This window comes from Muntiacus reevesi, chromosome 3 (assembly GCF_963930625.1).
Source record: "Muntiacus reevesi chromosome 3, mMunRee1.1, whole genome shotgun sequence".
Lineage (NCBI taxonomy): Eukaryota > Metazoa > Chordata > Mammalia > Artiodactyla > Cervidae > Muntiacus > Muntiacus reevesi.
This window is the reverse complement of record NC_089251.1, coordinates 271,290,738-271,314,641: the sequence shown is the minus strand read 5'-3', so window position 1 is coordinate 271,314,641 and position 23,904 is coordinate 271,290,738. Positions and strand designations below refer to the sequence as shown.

At 37.7% G+C, this 23,904-nt stretch overlaps 1 long non-coding RNA gene across 15 annotated transcripts in view; it reads right to left on the bottom strand.

The window, feature by feature from the left end:
- Positions 1-23,904, bottom strand: part of LOC136165534 (uncharacterized) — a 1,046,218-nt gene that overhangs the window by 610,101 nt on the left and 412,213 nt on the right. For all 15 annotated transcript variants that reach the window (XR_010662558.1, XR_010662559.1, XR_010662557.1 and 12 more), the window contains one exon: positions 4,904-5,056. This is a non-coding gene — a long non-coding RNA (uncharacterized lncRNA). The remainder of the gene's footprint in view (positions 1-4,903; positions 5,057-23,904) is intronic.

Genomic DNA, 23,904 nt, shown 5'->3' with positions numbered 1-23,904 from the left:
AGTTGTCCACTGTATGAATAGATCTCCACTGATACATCCCTTATCCTTTTGATGGGCATTTGGGTTGTTGCCAGTTTGGAGGCTATTGTGAAGAATGCTACTATGTACGTTCTTGCACTTATCTCCAGGTGGACACACGTACTCACTTCTCTTGAATATATATCTGGAGGTTTAAACCCTGAGTCACAGTGATTAAAAGAAACTGCTGAGTGGTTTTTCAAAGTGTTTGTGCCATTTTATACTCCTACCAGCAAGGTTTAAGTTTGAGTCTTCTTAATTATAGGTTCCAATTCTCTGTTGAGATTTTCTGACTCTTTATCCACTTAATCCATCATTTTTATCAAAACATTTAAAATAATTATGTTAAAATCCTTGACTGTTACTTGCTTACAACATGTGGATCATCTTGGGATTTGCTTCTATTAACTATTTGTTCTGTTGGTTATCAGTCATTTTCCTATTTCTTTGTATTTCTTGTAACTTTTAACCGTATGCCAGTCATTATACATACAAGAGCAGGAAAGACTTGAGATTAGAGTTTCCCTTACAGAGTTTGCCCTTTCCACCACTGGGGTCTGATTTCCTTCAACCAATAACTGAAAATGGGTTGCAGATGCAGTTTAAGTGAAATTCATATGAGATTCCCTAATAGCTCAGTTGGTGAAGAATCTGCCTGCAATGTGGGAGACCTGGGTTCGATCCCTGGGTTGGGAAGATCCCCTGGAGAAGGGAAAGGTTACCCACTCCAGTATTCTGGCCTGGAGAATTCCATGGACTGGATAGTCCATGGGGTTGCAAAGGGTTGGACATGACTGAACGACTTTCGCTTTCGCATCTGATTTGGTTTGCTGAGTTCTCTGAATGTATCTCTTCTCTTACACTGAGGCTGAGACCTGCTTTAGCAGGACACTGCCTCTTAATGATCTGCTTCCTAGCCCTCCCGGGCATCTTCCCCCCAACAAGACTCAGCTAACACCCCATGCATTTGGAGAGAATGTGAGACACTAGTCATACACTTGGAGCCCTGCTAAATGTCAATGCTTTGCACATGTCCACGTCTTTGCCCAACGGTTTCCTTCCTCCAGTGGAGTCTCAATGCCTGTGCCAATGATTAATTATCGGTGTGTTACAGAATCAGTAAATACCCCTGGGGAAGAAAATTACTGGTGATCTCAGCTCATCTAGAAAGGACTCTTTCCTCTTAGGAATTTTAGTTAGTATAGTTCTTGATGATTTCACAGTTCTCCAATGTCCTTAAAAGAATGGTTTTTGTTTTTATCCAGTGTTTTCTAATTGCTGCGGTAGGGCTGATCAATTGCTTGGGGTTGCATACTTAATACAGCCTAAAAAGAAGTCCTTAATTTCAAAGAGGTTTTTAAAAGATGCAGCACAACTACAAAGCAATTCCAAACAAAATATTTCAAAAAATGTTTTGAGAAATGACAGTTTTTAAAATAAATATGTAATTTTAAAGGAGAGAATATTCTTTTGTATTTATAAATTCTGGAAGTTTGGTTTTAAAAAATTAATCATATAATCAAACATTATTTTTAAAAAGTTAAGATTTTAGAAACATGAGAGAATTAATTATTACAGACAAATATACTGTGGTCATTTAAGTGAATAGAAAATATGAATGAGTAACTGTGTCATTTCAAGGGAGTTTTCAACTTGATCCACTTCTGTTTTCCTCACTATGTCACAGTTACTGATATTTTTTATTACTAGATAAAAGTATACTTGGTAATTAAATCTTCAAAATAAATTATGAACTGTGCCAATTTGAATTTTTACTTCTCATTTTTTTCTTACACTCTGAAAATACAAGATACTCTCCATATACATGGTTTTATAGTTAAAACAATTTATAAATACTTCATTTTGCTAAAATACAAGAGATATAAATGGTTGGTTAATATTTTACCTAGATATATTTTTCTACACCATGCCATCTTTCAATTTAAATGCTTCATACTTCACCATATTTTGGAGAAGAAAATGGCAACCAATGCAGTCCTCCTGCCTGAAGAATTCCATGGACAGAGGAGCGGGACAGGTGCAGTCCATGGAGTCACAGAGAGTCGGATACGACCGTGCAACTAACTTAATTTTTCACCATATTTATCATGCTGCGATGCTCAGCATTTTAAAGTAAATCACATTGACTTCCTGCCCTGGAGTAAGAAGTATACTATATAATTTCCCTTAAGTTTAGCTATAATTGCTGCATTCTTATTCTAAATCCCACAAAATCTGCAGTTTATTTTAATCACAGAAGCATCAAGTATATCCATAAATGTAGAGAATAATGTAATGAACTCCTATGTATCCTCATGTTAGTTCAAACATTATCAACTCATGGGCTTCTTTCATCTATGCTTATAACCACTTCGTCCATTCCCCCTCAACCCAAATTTATTTGAAAAACAAATCTCAGTCATCATACTGTTTCTTCTCTAAAAAAATTCTACATGTATATTTAAAAAGGGATTCTTCCTAAACACAACCACAATGCCATCATTAGAACTACAAAATAAACATTTTCTTAATATTCTCAAATACAGTCAATGCTCACATTTCCTTAACTGCTGTACACATATTTCCCTGACTGTCACACACACACAGAATATTTTTATACTATCAATGACATGTAATCAATAACAAAGCAGTATTCTCTTTTGCCACTAGATGGCACTACTGTATAAATTTCAGAAATCCTGAAATAATGTAGTTGAAAGAGACACACCTTGCCATCCACAGGGTGGACACATTACACAGGAACGATCAGCAAACATAATACAAGATCATATGATGTATTACAAAGTCTAAAAAGTTATTTTTTTGAAAAATAACCATTGTTTCGGATTAACTTTAATCCAATGTTCCAATTAACTTTAATCCAATGATTAACTTTAATTCCAATGTTTCCAAGTGTCTTCATTCACACATCAGTATTTTAAGACAAAATAAACAGAGCATGGTTTCCTGTTAGTACTATAAAGCTGCTGCTGCTTCTTTTTTTTCAAAAAGCTTCTTGAAAGGAGATACATAAATAACTTCAGTATAAGGGCATAACTGCTATGATACCATACACTAAATCCTGAGGAAATATGTGGATGGCTTTGCAAGGATGTCTGTAAAAACACTCACTGAGCAGTAATCAATTCATGGTTGAATTCAGACATATCTTAAATACTAATATTCATGATGTATATTCATGACCTCATTCCTAAGAGGCCAACCTGGTATTCCATTGCAGAAATTTAAGGATCTGCCTTATAGTGTTACTCTGAGAGACATTCCACATTTCAGCATTTCCATCCATGGAGATAGATCTAAAGGTATGTTAAAATGTTTCACCAAAATGAAGTTTCAATTTGCTCAAGTAGTTTATAAAAATAAAAAACTTGAAAAAGGGACTCAGAATTCTGCACAAGAGACATTCAGATAGGTGTGCTAGGAAGAATTCTCTACAAAATATACTTCTGAAGCAGATAAACCATTAGTCTTGCTGGGGAATTTAAATTTTGTATCTTTAAACTTTTAAAACCACGTGTCATGAACAATAATTTTAGATACATTATGCTGATCAGTGTTAAAATATCAAGCTACGCTTTTTTAACCTAGTAGGTAATTGATTCACAGCTGTTTTCATGGTTTGCAGTGAGAAAAAAAAAATGCTTCTTTATAGTCTATAGAAAAAAATATTTCTTTATGAAGGATCTGAGATCGGTATCTTGGAGATCTGTCATTGCTACTGCCACAGAAATAGGCAACACAGTAGAAAAGATTTATGCATAGAAGAGAAAGAGAGAGAGAAAAAGAAAGAAAGGTTCAAATGAGTAAAAGGCTAAACTGCTTTGATAGTGAATAAAAAGGCAAAAGAGGAGCAGCTCAATAGTTCAGTAATACACAGAAGCTTGAAGAATAAGAGAGACCTCAAAATGCATGGAAAAAGAAATAGAAGAGAATAATAAATGAATAAGGAATAAGAGTAGTAAGCAGACAGGAAGAAGAGGGTCAGAAACCCAGATGGTAAAATGGCCAAGGCGCAGAAAAAACACGTAGCAAGAAGGATTTTTTTAAAAGAGAAGGAGGTAACAGTTTTGTTGATGACCTCCAGTTCTATTAAATTCAGTGAGAGGAAAATCTGCCTAACTGGAAATTAAAACAGTTAAAGTTTTGACTGCAATTATTTTGAAATAAGAACATATTTTCCCAGTGAACACTGAATATTTTATAACTTTTCATGGAGGTTATCACAGCTTTGCAATGCTATACAGCAAACCAATTTCAGGGCTTGAGTGTCGTGGACATCTTCTGTTAGTGCAATGACTACTTTTTCAAATAAAGCAATTTAATTCCAGAAGGGCACCCGACAGTCTGTAGCTCAGCTTATGGCAAAACCAGAAATAGAATCAGGTACTAATCTTCACTTCGGGACTCTTCTCATTAGGTCACCCCAAATTTCTTGACGATCTATCACTGCAGCACTTAAGTGATGACAAGATCTGAGGGGGTTGGGGATGATGACTATGCTTTGTTTTAATCCTTAAGATAAATTTGGCAGCTGTGAGGCTAGTTTCTGTGAATTACATAGAATGCTCAGCCTCACTATAGTGATGGTAAAGTTGGTCTCTCATTTTTAAGCTTAAAAATAACTAAGGACTAACTACTTAGTCACTGTGGTTTTATAATCATTTTCTTTATATGATTTGCTGGATGAGTTAAAAACATCTGGACTGAAAATATCAATGTTAACTTTTGCAAGAAAGAGTTTACAGATTACTGCTTAACTTAAAAAATACACTTCTAAGTAAGTGAAGTGTCTAACCCAAAGTTTACAGGAAGAAACATGGAATAAAAATGGATAAACGACAATTTAAAGTCACAGTCTTGATACCTTCATATTAGATGCCTCAGTTTCCAGTTTTGTAAGATGATTGAAATTATCTTCTAGCTCTTGTCAAAGATTTGAGTTCTCCATCTTCAGGGCCTCAACTTGCTTTAACAACTGATCATAGGAAGCTGCAGCCATCCTTGGCTACCCCTGGACCTGTAAGGTTAAAAAGGATTTTGAAATTCACTACTGAAAAAATAGAGTGGCTGCTTGTTACAAAGAAAGGGATAAAGAAATAAAACCTCAGAGACATTTAACAAGAACTGTGTTAATGTAGCAGTTTCAGTACCAAAACAACACTGTGTGAGTGGCAGGGCCTTTCTGAGAAGCCGAAATACCGGGGTTTAATGAAAGACAAATAAGAGTTAACATAGAAGAGAACGTCAGTAGTGTTTGAAAAACACCTGCCTTTTCACAGGTGGGTAAGATTTCTATCAGGTTAGAATTTTTTTGAGGTTTCAGAGATATTTTAAATGGTCTTACAGACAAGATTTGGGAAATGCAGTTATTGATAAGAAATATATTTATATTGGTCATATTAATTTATTTCTGGATTTTGCCCAACAGTCACATAATTTTATAGCCCAAATGGATTAATGAGATTAGGTATTGCAGTCTACCACTTTTCATTTGATAAAAGGCTAGTCTTAAACATTATCCATGGGGAAATATGAAGTTCCAAAAAGGCCTCATTAAAAAGGCGGTCATTAAACAAAACAGACACAAGGGAGAGGATTGGATTGAGACTTCAACTCTTTTGGAAAGAAAGATGATAAAAACTGCTAATATAAATTATATTACATTTATCCAAAAGGATGAATACAATAGGCCATGTTATGGCATACGTATCACAGGACCCACTGTGCTCACATTGAGGCTGAAAGACACTTGAAGAAAACAGATGATTTTAGGAGTAGAGACTGTCAAAGAGAAGCGAAGCACAGCCTTGCTATTAATTACATTACCATGAAAGAAAAGGGGAGAAAAGAAAGATACAGATGATAGTCAGGTAATAAGAGGTCCTTGGCCTGAAGAATTAGAGAATGTTAGAAATTATGTTCAGACTACCGAAGTTCCAAAGACCCAGATCCTCTTTGTAGTTTAATTTCTATGGAATAAAATTCTACCTATCTCTTAAGAGTTAAAAAGTATAACAGAGTCTGTACTCAAGCAATACTTAATAGATCTGGACATAAAAAAATTGTTTCTGCAGTAAAAATCCACTATACGAAATAAGGCAGACAAATTACAACACTGGCTAGTCATGACAATATTGTAGTTCAGCAACTGGAAGGGAAACCCTAACAAGGGAAATCAAGTGACACAGGTCTCCGTCTGTTCTCCAACAGCTAGGGACAATAAATCTGGAAGGAAACAAGAGTCCTGGGTGGTGGGGATCACCCTCAAAAACCTTCATGACTGAAAAGAGTGAGCGCTAGACTAGTATTTGGGGATCCGGGTCTCAGTTTCAGTCTTGGTCGTGCCTTCACCTTTGCCCCTGAATTTTAACTCATTTCACCATTCGTAAAATGGACATTTACTACCTTTTCTAATATAATTTACAGGGATATTGTTAGAATTGAGAAACAAAAGGATGGTCTAAAAATAAAAGTCCTGTGTAAGTTATATCATGAAAATACACTTACTATGTAACTTCCTTAGTAAGACCTAAAGTTAATCTACTGTTAAAAGCCTTAGTCCTCTGACCAATCGACAAGAGGTGAAGAAGTAATTCACTCTTTTGAAAAAGGACTGAGAAGGTACATGAGAAACAAAGGAGAAATTCATAGGTGGGATCACTTATCTGTTTTGTGTGCATGCATGCTCAGTTGGGTTTGACTCTTTGCAACTCCATGGACTGCAGCCGATCAGGCTCCTCTGTCCATGGGATGATCCAGGCAAAAATACTGGTGTGGGTTGTCATTTCCTCCTCCAGGGCATCTTCCTGACCCAGGGATTGAACCCCAGTCTCCTGTGCTGGCAAGCGGTTTCTCTACTACTGAGCCACCTGGGAAGCCCTATCTATTTTATACCATACCACTAAGAAGCAGCTCTACCTACAAAGAGGCAGTACATTAAAAATCATGTGACAAAGGTGGGAATCTGACAGCATTTAGTAACATAAGACCTAAAATTCCTCACTCCAAATAAAATCCTAACAGGCAATTTTCCACTAAAATAGTATAAATAAGAGAAAAAGTAATAATACAGGGAAAGAGAAAATTACTGGAATTATGTTTAGACACAGAGGCTATAACCACATACAATCACAAAAAGAGCCAGATGGACAAAATGAGCAAGAGACTACTAAAAGTGCTTTTTACTGGAACAAAAAAGAATTCAACCCTTTAGGTGGACAATTAAAACATACCATTATTTTTTTTCTCTCTCCCTCCAGAATCAAAACATTTAAGTCATTTCTGCTTTAGAAAACAGGATGTTCTCATATAATTTTATGAGAAAAATACGATGTTTCGAGGTAATACTTTGCCTTATGTCCTTTTAATATGTTGCCGCCATACCTAAGTCAAAATTGCTTAATGCAAAATTTAAAAAATCATAAATTTGTTTTAGAAAGCCTTTTAAACAATCACAAGAATTTCATACCAAATATATCGTAAATGCAACTCACCCAGCATCATTTAAAAAAAAAAAAAAAAAAAAAACCTCAAAATTTATCTGATGAAATGGGAAAAATCTTTGAATCTTTAAAACATGCTTCTCAGTAAGCGAAAGGGTTAGCTGCTCAGTCCTGTCCAACTCTTTGAGAGCCATGGATTGGAGCACGCCAGGCTCCTCTGTCGACGGAATTCTCTAGGCAAGCATACTGGAGAAGGGAGTCAATCTCTTTTTCAATGGATGTTCCTGATCCAGGGACAGAACTCAGGTCTCCAGCATTGGATTCTTTCTGAGTCACCAGGGAGACAGGGTGTGCACTAAAAGGATTCTCACCCCTTAAGAGCAGGGTAGGGGAGAAGAGAGTTTTATAAAAGGACTGTTATCTAGACTTTTATCCAAATGGTCACTAGAAACAAATCTACAAGGACCCTAAGATATTAACGCAAGGAGGCAGAAAAGTTTAGGTAGGTAAGGGATACACAATTAGAATTAAATCTGAAAGATTCTTTATTATAAATTAAGAAGTTTGGGATTTTAAAAAAATTAGTTAAACTGCTTTTATTCATTTGGTTTAATGAATTTTAAAAAAGATGTATTTGTCAGTACTATCAGATGGTAATGAAAAAAAAAAAAAAGAAAATATCAATGCAAAAAGAAACCAAAAGAATCATAGAAGACTACTTTGCTCAAGTCTATGTAAGCAAACTTGAAAACCAAATGAAATAGATAATTTACTAGAAAGTGTACTTTTGATACAAACTACTTTGATAAAAACTAACCGCAAGAGATGGAAAATCTAAAATTTACAAGAAAAGTCACTGTTGTAAAACTGATATCACCCAACACATTATTAGAGCTACATAGAAGAAAAATATTATCATGCCGAAGGTGATGAAAAGACGCCTTAAAAACTCAATGCCCATTCTTATTGAAAATACTGGATATAAAAGCACACTTTTTAAACACAATATATTTCAGACCCACAATAAGCCAGCACCACCCGATGAGGAAATACTAGATATACTATATTACTAAAGTCAGGGAAAGCCCCATTTTTACCACTGTTACTCATTTTTATCAGTCAACACAGAGAATGAAATTAGAAAGGAATACTACTGGTAGGGGTACAATTAAATAACTAGAATATCCAAAAGAACCAACTAAATATTACTACAACAAGATAATCTAGTAGTTTAGTCAAGTACAAAACATAAAGAAATCTTTCCTTTATATGTACAAAGAGAAACCAGATAAACGATAAAATGAAAGAAAAGATCTTATCTATAATTTTAAAAAAACAGGCATAAACTGAATAAAGAGTTCAAAACATGTATGAGAAAAACTATGGAACACTTCTGAGAGACACAAAGGTAGATTTCAACAAATGGAAAGACATATCTTGTTTCTGTACTAAAGATTCAGTAGCATAATGATGTCCTTTCTCCCTGAGTTAATTTTACATGGTCCCCAAATAAATACTATATAAATTTTTTTTTTATTTTGTTTGCTACAGCTAGACAACTGGAAAGAAAAAACAAGCAAAAAAAAGGGAAAATATGAAGGGAAGAGCAAGAGTATTCCTATGACATATTAAATAATTGCTGCAAAGCCATTATAAGTAAAAGAGTACGAAGTCAAATGTACTGTATCAGTAAGCTAATTTCTTAGCTCTTATCATTATACTATGGATATATAAGATGTTAACATTAGGAGAAACTAACTGAAGGGTACATAGGAACTCTCTTATTTTTCTCTTTTATAAGTACAAAGTCATTTAAAAATAAAAAGACTTTAAAAAGCTATGATACTGGCAGATCAACCAAGGGAACACATTTTTTTAAATTCCAGAAGTATATGAAAAGTTAGTCATAGTAAAGGTAGCATCTCAAAGACATGTAAGAAGATGAACTTGAAATAAGCGGCAAGCATATGACCCAGCAATCCCACTTCTGGGCATACACACCGAGGAAACCAGATCTGAAAGAGACACGTGCACCCCAATGTTCATCGCAGCACTGTTTATAATAGCCAGGACATGGAAGCAACCTAGATGCCCATCAGCAGACGAACGGATAAGGAAGCTGTGGTCCATATACACCATGGAATATTACTCAGCCATTAAAAAGAATTCATTTGAATCAGTTCTAATGAGATGGATGAAATTGGAGCCCATTATACAGAATGAAGTAAGACAGAGAGATAAAGAACATTGCAGCATACTAACACATATATATGGAATTTAGAAAGATGGTAATGATAACCCTATACGCAAAACAGAAAAAGAGACACAGATGTACAGAACAGACTTTTGGACTCTGTGGGAGAAGGCGAGGGTGGGATGTTTCGAGAGAACAGCATCGACACATGTATATTATCTATGGTGAAAGAGATCACCAGCCCAGGTTGCATGCATGAGACAAGTGCTCGGGGCTGGTGCACTGGGAAGACCCAGAGGGATCGGGTGGAGAGGGAGGTGGGAGGGGGGATCGAGATGGGGAACACATGTGTATCCATGGCCGATTCATGTCAATGTATGACAAAACCCACTACAATACTGTAAAGTAATTAGCCTCCAACTAATAAAAATAAATGAAAAATAAATAAATAAATAAATAAGTGGCAAGGGCAGCAGGGCAGCCATGAGGAAGCATAAGACGGCACCTATCTCTCAAACTGCACATTAGGGTAAGTTATAGAAGAAACAGGGGTTCAAGTGCTAACAACATCACATGGCATTTAAATTACAGAAGAGAGTTGTGTTTGAAATTAAAAATACTTAAATGGAACATACCCTCTTCCAAGGAGGCTATTATAGAGCAACGAACATTGTAATTTCAACTTATTTGTGAAAGGGTAAGGCACATGGAAGGCTTGTTGGACCTCTGAAATGATTATGTCTATTACTACAATAGGGTTAATAAATCAAGTTCTTAGGTTATATCAAACAAATGGGACAGGTTTTTACTGGGAAAAAAGCATAACTACTTTTAATTAAACAGGATACATCCATGAAGTGGAATATTACACTGGCATTAAAAATGAGGTTGATGTACAAACAAACAAAAAGAAGAGAGAAAACAAGAGAGTATAGATCACTACGTCTCATACTGTTCATCCTGTTTTAGTAAAAAATAAAAGGGTTGTAAAAAGATAAAAATGTCATTGAGAAAAAGTACACTGACTGCCTCTGGAAAGGTCTCAGCTCTGCTGAGAAGATGCCTTCCTTTTCATTGTGTACGTTTTTGTAAAGTTTGAAGATCAGAGCAAAAGGTTAGTTTCTTTAAAAGATTGAATATTAGAGACAGACAAGATCCCAAATATATAAAGTGAACACAGTTTAAAGGTGGGGGGAATTGACTCAAGAAAGAAATAGATAATCTTAATAGTTCTACAACTACTGAAAGCTAGAGGAGTTTAAATGTTTCCCCTTTCCTCTGTCCAACACACACAAAAATACCAGATTCAAATGGCTTTATAAATACCTTCTACCAAACATTTGAGAAATGCATCATTCCAACCTTAACAAAATTAAATTATGTCATAGAAGATAATTAGATACAATTGTATTATGTAATTCATGTGGCATTAAGTGAAAATGCAGAATTATCAAATTATTAATACACAAATATTTATAACTAGATAACATATACTATAAATATTTTGTTAAATTATATAAATTATGATAGTTGTATAATTTATATAATCTAATAATTATATAAATTTATTAAATTACAGTGATCATAATAATTATGAATTAAAGTTAAATACATACTGTATTTGTAATATGATACTATCTAGCCAACTAGCCTTGTCTTTTTTTAAATGAACTATGTATGTGCACAGAGAAGACTGAAAGATCACTAAAATGTCAAGGGTCTTCCCTGGGTGTAGAAATGATAAAAATCGTGATTTTTCTAAATTTTATAACACTTCTACCAACTAACACACATTATTTCTGTATTTTTTCCTCCAAAAGTTAAGTACCTCTAGTTTGGACACAATTTGAAATCATCACATTTGAAGGAGAAGAAAAGTAAGGGAGCCAAAGGCAGATTCAGGTACATATATAAATTGTGGGGGAGCCTTTCTTAATACAAATTAATTCAAAATTGCTAGTGCTACTGCAAAAGGGCACAGGAACTCCAATTAAAGATTACTATTCACATACATAGAAAACTGAGGCTCAGAGAAATTTCAAGGTTAATTCAGGTCCACCCACAGTGAAGTGGCAAGCCAGTGTTGGTCAAATCCTCATGAGCAGATCATGCTAGACCACCTACCTAGATATACGTACAGTAGGTGCTCTGTATCCTTGGGTTCTCCATTCAACCACTGTGGATTCAACCAGCCACGGGTCAAAAATATACAGAAAAGATCTGGGGAAAGTTCCAAAAGACAAAACTTGCATTTGCCAAGCAGCCTGGCAACTACTTACATAGCACTTACAAGGTTATTATAACAAACCTAGAGACGACTTAAAGTATAATGGGAGGGATATATGTAGACTATATGTAAATACTATACTGTTTTATATTAATAAAAGGGACTTGAGCATCTCTGGGTTTTGATATCCTCCAAGGTCTCAGAACCAACCACTCACAGTTACTAAACGATGACTGTGTTATCTCCCAGAGCAGCTTGTTTCTCCTTCAGAGTCTCATGATTCCTAAAAAGTTACGTGTTCAGTTTGCATTCCCACCAACAGTGTAAGAGGGTTCCCTTTCCTCCACACTCTCTCCAGCACTTATTGCCTGCAGACTCGTGGATAGCACCCATTCTGACTAGCGTGACATGGTACCTCATTGTGGTTTTGATTTGCATTTCTCTGATAATGAGTGATGTTGAGCATCTTTTCATGTGTCTGTTAGCCATCAGTATGTCTTCTTTGGAGAAATGTCTGTTTAGTTCTTTGGCCCATTTATTGATTGGGTCTTTTATTGTTCTGGAACTGAGCTGCAGGAGTTGCTTGTATGTTTTTGAGATTAATTCTTTGCGAGTTGCTTTGTTTGCTATTATTTTCTCTCATTCTGAAGGCTGTCTTTTCACTGTTGTTGGGAATGCAAGCTAGTACAGCCACCGTGGAGAACAGTGTGGAGATTCCTTAAAAAACTGGAAATAGAACTGCCATACGACCGAGCAATCCCACTGCTAGGCATACACACCAAGGAAACCAGAATTGAAGGAGACATATGTACTCCAATGTTCATTGCAGCACTGTTTACAATAGCCAGGACATGGAAGCAACCTAGATGTCCATCGGCAGACGAACGGATAAGAAAGCTGTGGTACACATATACAGTGGAATGTTACTCAGCGATTAAAAAGAATGCATTTGAATCAGTTCTAATGAGGTGGATGAAACTGGAGCCTATTTATACAGAGTGAAGATAGAAAAACACCAATACAGTGTACTAACGCATATACATGGAATTTAGAAAGACGGTAACGATGACCCTATCTATATGCGAGACAGCCAAAGAGACACATGTGTGAAGAACAGACTTTTGGACTCTGGGGGAGAAGGCGAGGGTGGGATGATTTGAGAGAATAGCATTGAAACATGTATATTATCATATGTGAAACAGATCACCCGGACAGGCTTGATGCATGAGGCACGGTGCTCAGGGCTGGTGCACTGGGATGACCCAGAGGGATGGGATGGGGAGGGAGGTGGGAGGGGGGTTCAGGATGGGGGACACATGTACACCCATGACTGATTCATGTCAATGTGCTGCAAAACACACTACAACACTGTAAAGTAATTAGCTTCCAATTGAAATAATTAATTACCAAAAGAAGTTACGTGTTCAGTTATTATCATCCTAGCACCTAGCGCTGCTCAATAAGCATTTATTGAGTGAATCCATTTCTTAAATAATCAGAATAAGTGAAAACAAAAAATCTCAAACAGCTTAGACAGTATCAATAAATTCTCTTGACCCACAACTTTTTATCAATGAGTAACCACAGCTTTCTCTGGAAGATATCTAGAACAAAATCTCTTTAAATGCAAGAGGCATTTCCACATTTTTATGTTCAGTTAGTTAAATAACTAAAACTAAAGATAAACAGTTTCGGGTTGTCTTATGGAGTATGGCTAATCTATCAGGCGTCACTATCAAGGTAATCCTTGAAGGTAGGCATATAAGTAAAGGTAAAAGAAATTTAAAAACTGGAATGACTCAAAAATTAACTCTGTCAGAGTTAATTCTGCTTCACTGCTCTTATATGATATTAAAGACGTCAAACATGTATGCCCTGGTGTTACCATAGTGAATACGCTATATTACATGGTAAGAAGGACTTGGCAGATGTAACTAAAGTTATTAATTAGCAGACTTTAAAAAAAAGGAGACAAGATTCACTGTCACTCGTTTGGCACTTTCTCTGCATGCCATATGGTAGCCTGCAACCCTAAAGAAGGAACACACTCTAAAGAATGAGCTTACATGGGGAAGATGAGCCCCAGAGCACTGTGACCCTTGCCCTAAAGCTCAGAACAATGGCAAAGTTTGTTTTGGCTCTGTTTGGCTGACATTTATCCAATGCTGGCATTGAAAATATCTGCTTTAGTTAAGACCAGTATGGATGCAATAAAGAACCATGTAGTGACATGAGAAAAAAGATCTTCATAACCCACATAATCACGATGGTGTGATCACTCACCTAGAGCCAGACATCCTGGAGTCCGAAGTCAAATGGGCCTGAGGAAGTCTCACTATGAACAAAGCTAGTGGAGGTGATGGAATTCCAGTTGAGCTGTTCCAAATCCTAAGAGATGATGCTTGCTGTCAAAGTGCAGCACTCAGTATGCCAGCAAATTTGGAAAACTCAGCAGTGGCCACAGGACTGGAAAGGGTCAGTTTTCATTCCAACCCCAAAGAAAGGCAATGCCAAAGAATGCTCAAATGACCACACAGTTGCACTCATCTCACACGCTAGTAAAGTAATGCTCAAAATTCTCCAAGCCAGGCTTCAGCAATACGTGAACCGTGAACTTCCAGATGTTCAAGCTGGTTTTAGAAAAGGCAGAGGAACCAGAGATCAAATTGCCAACATCTGCTGGATCACCGAAAAAGCAAGAGAGTCCCAGAAAAACATCTATTTCTGCTTTGTTGACTTGCCAAAGCCTTTGACTGTGTGGATCACAACAAACAGGAAAATTCTGAAAGAGACGGGAATACCAGACCACCTGACCTGCCTGTTGAGAAACCTGTATGCAGGTCAGGAAGCAACAGTTAGAACTGGACATGGAAAAAAGCAAAAAACAACAAACAAACAAAAAATGAACTGGACATGGAACAACAGACTGGTTCCAAATAGGAAAAGGAGTATGTCAAAGCTGTACATTGTCACCCTGCTTATTTAACTTATGTGCAGAGTACATCATGAGAAATGCTGGGCTGGAGGAAGCACAAGCTGGAATCAAGACTGCCGGGAGAAATATCAATAACCTCAGATATGCAGATGATACCACCCTTATGACAGAAAGTGAAGAAGAACTAAAGAGTCTCTTGATGAAAGTGAAATAGAGGAGAGTGAGAAAGCTGGCTTAAAGCTCAACATTCAGAAAACGAAGATCATGGCATCCGGTCCCATCACATCATGACAAACAGATGAGGAAACAGTGGCTGACTTTATTTTTCTGGGCTCCAAAGTCACTGCAGATGGTGATGGCAGCCATGAAATTGAAAGACGCTCACTCCTTGGGAGGAAAGTTATGACCAACCTATACAGCATATTAAAAAGCAGAGACATTACTTTGTCAACAAAGGTCCGTCTAGTCAAGGCTATGGTTTTTCCAGTGGTCATGTACGGATGTGAGAGTTGGACTATAAAGCAAGCTGGGCACCGAAGAATTGATGCTTTTGAACTGTGGTACTGGAGGAGACTCGAGAGTCCCTTGGACTGCAAGGAGATCCAACCAGTCCATCCTAAAGGAGATCAGTCCTGGGTGTTCATTGGAAGGACTGATGCTGAAGCTGAAACTCCAATACTTTGGCCACCTGATGTGAAGAGCTGACTCATTTGAAAAGACCCTGATGTTGGGAAAGACTGAGGGCAGGAGGAGAAGGGGACGATGGAGGATGAGATGGTTGGATGGCATCACCAACTCGATGGACATGGGTTTGGATGGACTCTGGGATTTGGGGATGGACAGGAAGGCCTGGTGTGCTGCAGTTCATGGGGTCGCACAGAGTCAGACACGACCGAGTGACTGAACTGAGCTGAACTGAGAGACATGAGAAAGTTACCTTGTAACTTGTAAGGAATAACTCTTACAACCACAGTCAAACTCCTATGATTCAAGTAGGCCAATTCCAGAGCACTATGGTCCTGGACATTTTGACATGGACTTTCCTTGAGAATGGAGGTCACTTCCGTCTTGTTTGTATGTGGCTTTTGGATTAAAATCTTTGCTTGCTCAGCAATACACATCAGTGCCTAGTACTGTGCTGGTTGTATAGTACACTCTCAATAAAGGAGGGGGAGGGTGGCCCTGAGTGGGCCCAATGTAATCACATGAACCCGTAAATGCGGGGCTTCCCTGGTGGCTCAGTAGTAAAGAACTCGCCTGCCAATGTAGGAGATGCAGGTTTGATCCCTGTGTGGGGAAGATGCCCTGGAGAAGGAAATGGCAAGCCACTTCAGTAGCCTTGCCTGGGAAATCCCACAGACAGAGGAGCCTGATGGGCTACAGTCTATGGGGTTGCAAAGTCAAACACAACTTATCGACTAAACAACAATTCTCAGGCTTCGAAATTAAATTAGAATAAATTTCAAATCCCTTACCTCTGCTTACAAGACTGTATAACCTACCTCCTGCTTCCATTCCCACCCTCTTCCCCCACCTCCCCCGTTCTTTCCTCTCTCTAATGCCTTTGCACTGTCTGTCTTTCAGTTCGAGAACTCTGCTCCCAAATCTTCAAATGACTGCTCCACTGTTATCGTTCAGCTTTGGCATAAATGTCACATCTTCAAAGAGATCTTCCATCGCCATCAAATCAACACTGGTACTCTCCTTAAACCTTCTATCATATACACTGTTTTCTCCTCAAAACATTTAACATCTAAAAGGCTCTAGGCATCTATCTGTTTATTTAATTTTGTCTCCCTCATTATCATTCCCAAACTAGAACATAAATTTCATGAGGATAGGGACCTGGATTCTCATGCACTGCTGTTGCCTTCACACCTACAACAGTGTTTGGGGCACAGCAGACATCCAATAACACTGCTGAATGTATGAATGTAGATGATACAAAGAGGAGTAAGATATCAACTTACAAATGTGCACAAGAAAAGTTTTAATACGAGGTAACATCTGTACCAAAGGATGAGAGATTTGATAATTTCTGGCTAGGCAATCAAGAATGAGTTCAGAGAGAAAGTAGCAAGAGAAGTAGCCTTTAAAGATATTTAGGAATTTTACGGCAGTTTTACATTTTGTCTGGTAGGATAAAAACTTTAGACATCTTCTTATAGGCAATGAAAAATACGGACATTTCAAATAAGGAAGGATACATGATTATGGCAAGATTTACAAAAGTTAATAGAACCAGTTGATATTTCTTACTTTAGAGAAGAAATAACCAAGCATTATATGCATATACTACTAATTTATAGTTAAAACTAATGACCAAAGACTTTTTCAACTGAAAAACATAACAACAGGAAAAAAACACACAAAATTTTACACTCTATAATAAACTTAATTGTTTTAATTAGTCTTATTTTGACAATTTTGACAGCATACTTACTAATTTATGTTTTTAATAAGACAAAGAACTAAAAAATCACCTCTGACAATCATTTTACCAAATTAACAAATATTCAAACATCTCCTCGTTAGTAAAGGAAACGTTTTTTCTAAATTCTTAATGTGCTCTAATCTGATAAAATTCCACTTTCTGGTCATCCAATGTTTTAAGCTATCTTTCGTCTGGGGGAAAAAAAAATCAAATTCTGATTAATTTTTTTTTAATAAATGCTTAAAGCAGAATTTTATGTCTCCTCATGTGTCTTTTTAAAATCATGTCTTGTTGTCTTGTTTAATGTTTTCAGCTTTGATCTTTACTAAAAACCTAAAACAGCTATAACACTGCTCCCAAAGGTACAATTTACAATACAAACTTAGAAACCCTCCTCCATAAAGATGAGATGTCAACACTAAAGAGTTCAGGGACTTAAATTACCAAAACAGCACCAAATGTTTATGGTATCACTGTGAATTCAAGAAAAAGGAGCACACAGAATGAGTTTTTAAAAAATAGCCTTTTTTCCAAAACACAATTAAAACTACCATCACCTTAACATTTAAAATACTTAGATCACTTGGCCAATCATTTTATCAGTTTATAGCACACAAAAGAGCCCTGGAAATACATTTGATTTGATAAGAAAAAGTCCAATTTTTAAATTGACATTAAAGACAAAATCTACTGTATAGGCAAGAATAAATTTATGGCGTAACAATGATGTTTATTTATTAGAACCTCAAACCAAATACTTGGGTCAAGACTTTTATTCTTACACGGTATCCTCAAGTTCTTACCTTGGATGAGAAAACAATGACCTTTTCAATACCCGATATACTGAAGATAGCATTGCCTAATTCTATACTACCATTTCCTGCTTTTTTTAATGTCGTCCCTCCCTCCTGCTTTATGCTGAATTTTAGCATGTAAGGCAATGTATAGCCTATAAAATTATTTCATTTCTGAGTATCTGAAGATAAATGTTTTCTATTACAGGGTAAACAATCCAAATTTATTCTTAAGTAAAATGACAAAACCAAATCTACCTGGCATTACTGGATTGTGTCAATCAAATCAGAAACCTCTGGGTCACTTGCACTACTCAGAGTAGATCTAATACACAGATTCATTTTAGGGGTTGAGAGAATGAATCACAGTAAGAGTTCAACACGAACACTTAACACTGTAAAAGTGAAAGAGAGAAAGGAAAATCAAGGCAAACTAACAAATTTAATTCCTTCTTTCAATATAGATAAATATTTTTAAAACTGAAACTTATATTTACTTCATAAATCTTTAAAAAAACTTTCTTTGCCAAGTCCCGTAAGATCGGTAGAATTGTAGTGCTTCTACACTGCTTCTCTTCTATTAAAATAGAAAAAGCAGCACTGCTTCTATCAAAGATCAATACCCTAACGTGGGCATGGAGTCCAACTACTCCTGTCTTTGCAAGAAAACCACTGACTAACCTCTCTCTCTCCCGTATAGTCAGTTTCTCCTCTTCTACTGAACCACTATCATGAACAAATGTGCTCTATTATTACACATCTTAAGAAATTCCTCAGGACTTCCCGATAGCTCAGATGGTAAAGAATCTGACTGCAATGCAGGAGACCTGGGTTCGATCTCTGGGCCAGGAAATTCCTCTCCTGACCTCAGCTCCCCTTCACCTCCCCCGCCCCACCAATTAGATATGACCATTTCTTTGTTCTACTCACAGCAAAACTTCTTCATCTAGTGGCCTTCATTTCCTATCTCTATTTTCTCACCTTTAATTTACTCTTTAACCCACCCTAATCCTAAACAATCTCCTGAAACTCAATTGTCAAGGTCACTAATGACTACCCAGCGGCCTAATTCCATTGCCTCATCTTAGTACAGTAACCTCTTCAGGAACATTAGACCAAGCAGACCACTCTCTTCTACTTGAAGTAGATGTCTTCTCTTGTCCTCTACTTGTTCTTCTGGCTTTCCTCCTCCCTCTGATTTCCTCTATTGGTTTGTTTTGTCTCTTCAGGCATCTTCTAAAACATGAGGGCCTGAGGACTTGTACCAGGACTGCTTTCTCTCCTGTTTTCTCACCTACTCCCAAGGCTTTAGCGTCAATAACCTCAGACATGCAGATGACACCACCCTTATGGCAGAAAGTGAGGAAGAACTAAAGAGCCTCTTGATGAAAGTGAAAAAGTTGGCTTAAAGCTCAACATTCAGAAAACTAAGATCATGGCATCTGGTCCCATCACTTCATGGCAAATAGATGGTGGAGCAGTGGAAACAGTGGCTGACTTTATTTTTGGGGGCTCCAAAATCACTGCAGATGTTGATTGCAGACATGAAATTAAAAGACGCTTGCGCCTTGGAAGGAAAGTTATGGCCAACCTAGACAGCCTATTAAAAAGAAGACATTATTTTGCCAACAAAGGTCCGCGTAGTCAAGGCTATGGTTTTTCCAGTGGTCATGTATGGATGTGAGAGTCGGACTATAAAGCAAGCTGAGCGCCGAAAAATTGATGCTTTTGAACTGTGGTGTTGGAGAAGACTCCTGAAGAGCCCCTTGGACTGCAAGGAGATCCAACCAGGTCATCCTAAAGGAGATCAGCCCTGGCTGTTCTTTGGCAGGACTGATGCTGAAGCTGAAACTCCAGTACTTTGTCCACCTCATGCAAAGAGTTGACTCATTGGAAAAGACCCTGATGCTGGGAGGGATTGGGGGCAGGGGGAGAAGGGGAAGACAGAGGATGGGATGGTTGGATGGCATCACTGACTCGATGGACATGGGTTTGGGTAGACTCCAGGAGTTGGCGATGGACAGGGAGGCCTGGCGTGCTGCAGTTCATGGGGTCGCAAAGAGTCGGACACGACTGAGTGACTGAACTGAACTGAATGATGTTAAATCTCGAATTTAAATCCTAACCCTCTTCTGTGAATATCCAACTATCTATCTGATATTTCACTTGGATACATTTAAAATAAACAGATACCTGATTCACAAATTTCCTGGCCCTCTCCCTATGAGACTTAAATCTTCAAATACCTACTCCTCTGAAGATTTCTGTCACAAAGAATACAGGGACAACTTTTTTTTCTTCCCTTACAGGGGCAGCCTTGCTCTTCCACACTATTACAGCAGCCTGAGTATGTATGTGCTAAGTCACTTCAGTCGCGTCTGACTCTTTCGACCCTATGGACAGTAACCCACCAGGCTCCTCTGTCCATTGGATTCTCCAGGCAAGAATACTGGAGTGGGTTGCCATGTCCTCCTCCAGGGGATCTTCCCAACCCAGGGATTGAACCCACGTATCTTACATATCCTGCCCTGGCAGGTGGGTTCTTTACCACTCACACCACCTTATTTTGTGAAGAGTATAGTCAGAATTCATTATTTTCTGAATAAAAACGCCCTATATACAGTGAGGGTTCTGAATGACACCTGGATCCAATGCCTAGATTAAAGCAGTAACATCAATAGATAAGGCAGGCAAGATCTCAGCACCACATTAAAGCTCGAGGATGTATTCTACAATTTCTAAGAGGAAGCCAGAATACTAATTCTTTAGATATTCCAGATTACGTGAATGTTGTTCTTATCAGGCATCAAATACAACAAAAAATAAATCACTGTGAAAACGTTGGCAATCAAACAGGCATTTTCCTGAGCAATGCATAATAGAAAAGTATGCAGCACCCGAAAAGCATTACTTTTTTGAATAAATTCACCTTGAGATTACCAAAAGCACCAGCTGTAAGATCGCTGATCCAATGCTTATTTAAATGGGGAGTGGCACCAGAGCCACTTTCAAAGACTATCCTTAAAAATCTTTAAATTCTGATATGCAAGCTTTAGCACAGTGTTCACCTATGCTGAACAGAGCTGACCTGAGTGACCAGTGGCTTCCCAGTGGCTCAGCGGTGAAGAATCCACCTGCCAATGCAGGAGACGCAGGAGACTCGAATTCGGTCCCTGGGTCAGAAGATCCCCTGGAAGAGGACATGGCAACCCACTCCAGTATTCTTGCCTGGAGAATCCCAAGAGCAAAGGAGCCTGCTGGGCTACTGTTCACAGGGTCACAAAGAATTGAACATGACTAAGCACACATGAGTGACCAATAAAACATTGCAGAAGCGTGTGACTTCTGAGGCTACGTCACTGTAAGACACTGTGGCTTCTACCCTGGTCCCTTGGATTGCTTACTGTGGAGCCAGCCTCTGGGTTATCAGGCCACTCAGGCCACTCAGGTAACCTTATGGAAAGGTCAACCTTTGGGTCCCAGGATGGCCTTTCCATAAGGTTACCTGAGTGTCCTTACAATGACTACCAACTTGCCAGCCAGATGAGTGAGTGAATGACCCCGGAAGCCGATCCTCTAGCCCTACTCAGCACTTGTTGCTCATGTAGACAGAGAATAAGCAAAATACACAGATTCTTTCACCCTACTGTAATTCATAACAGAAATTCCTCCTAACCACCCCCTTGAATAACTAGCAAATGAGCCATCCTTGTCAGAATTTCCCCAATTATCTTAACCACGGGACCACTTCTGTTAAAGCCCAAACCAGTAGGATTTCGAAACTGAAGGACTGGCTAATCAGACTGAAGCAGAAAGCTGTTTATCCTCTTCCAGTATCTGCTTTGTAACTTTTGAAGTAAAAAAAAAAACTGTTCTGGAGCTTGAATGAGAGTTATCATTATGATTTAAAATGCATGTTCTAGAATGCTACTTTGTGATGAAGACACAAATTAGAGTTTACCACAGTAGTGTATATATTTGCCCACCTAACAAGCTGAATTTGCAAAATTTGGGTTTCTGTGGACTACAGTGTGAAAAGCTAATCAAGAAACTGGTCACAGTGATTACACTGTTACCTGTGTTAATCACACAGTGATTGCTTCTGTGGAGGGGACATGTGTAACTAAGAGACAGGGATGAAAAGTCAAAGTGTGAGTCGTTCAGTTGTGTCTGATTCTGTGACCCCCATGGACTATAGCCCACCAGACTCCTCTGTGCAGGAAATTCTCCAGACAAGAATACTGGAGTGGGTTGCCATTCCTTTTCCAGGGTGTCTTCCCAACCCAGGAACTGAAGCAGGGTCTCCTGCATTGCAGGCAGGTTCTCTTCCGTCTAAGCCACCAGGGAAGAGACAGGGACAGCATATTTATTTTCATTTCATTTTCTCTTGCAGGTTTTGATATGTATACTGCACGCCGGTAATATCTGCTCAAGAATATAAATCTTTAAGTCTCTTCCTGACAAAACTACATTTTTTAACGTTTAAAATAAGAGAAACCTAAAACAACTTCAGTACTTATTCAAAATCATGCTCATTACTTTTTAAATTCAACCAAGTAAGACATTATCTCAGTATCTTATTAGTGCCTACTTTTGAAGCAAGTTACATGTTACAATGCTAGAAACACCCAAGATGATACGACAAGAAACAATCAGGCTTTGATAACATAAAAGCAGAATATGATTTTTTAAAACCACGTATGTAGATCAGCCTTAGAAAACAATAAAAAGAAAACTGGTGTTGTTATATCAATCCCAGACAAACTAGACCTTCATGCAAAAAGCACTTTCAGAATAAACGTGGAATACTTCGTAACAGTAAGTCACTAAGCAGATATAACTATTACACATTTCTATCCAACTACTAGGCTTCCCTGATGGCTCAGCAGGGGAAGAATCTGCTGGCAACGCATGAGACACAGGAGATGTGGGTTCAATCCCTGGGTCGAGAAGATCCCCTGGAGAAGGAAATGGCAACCCACTCCAGTATTCTTGCCTAAAAAATCCCAAGGACAGGGGAGTTCGGAGGGCTACAGTCTAAAGGGTTGCAAAGCGTCAGACATGACTGAGCAACCAAGCACAGTGTATATATATATGTTCATCTACTAGCAATGTCTCAAATAAATAAAGCAAAAGCTGAGAGAATACAAGGGGAAATATCTACAGTGGTAAACGGGATATTTTAATACACTCTTGTCTGTGTAATTGATACAAGCAAACAAAAGGTCACTTATGACCCTGAAGATTTGAAATACGGGATTAACCAGCAAGATCCAATGTAAATATATTAGAACACCACATTCAATAGCTATAGGGAAAAAATAATATACTGGGGCCACAGTGCAGATCTCAAATGTTAAAGGTCTGAAATCACAGACCTTTGAAACACTGAGATTGTTCTCTGATGACATTGCTATGTTGTTAAGAGTTCTCTGATGACATATCTTATGTTGTTAGAAATAAAAGACATTTGAAAACAACTAGAAAATCTCCATGTGTTCAGAAATCGAGAAATATAATACATTCAACTTATCCAAGTGTTAAAGTAGATACCAGTGAAAATTAGAAACCATTTTAAAGTGAATTATAAAAGTACTATATATTAAAATTTGAGTAATGTTGCTAGCTGAAACAGTACTTAGAGGGAAATGCTCAGCCTTAAATGCATATATTTAAAAGGGAGAAATGCTGAAAAGTAGTGATCTACAAGAAGTTAGCAAAAGAACAAAAAAGTAAATCCCAAACAGTAGAAGGAAGGAAATAAAGAGCGGAAATCAATGCAATAGAGAACAAATATGTAATAAAAAGAAAAGGAATCAGCAAGATTCAAAATTTGGTT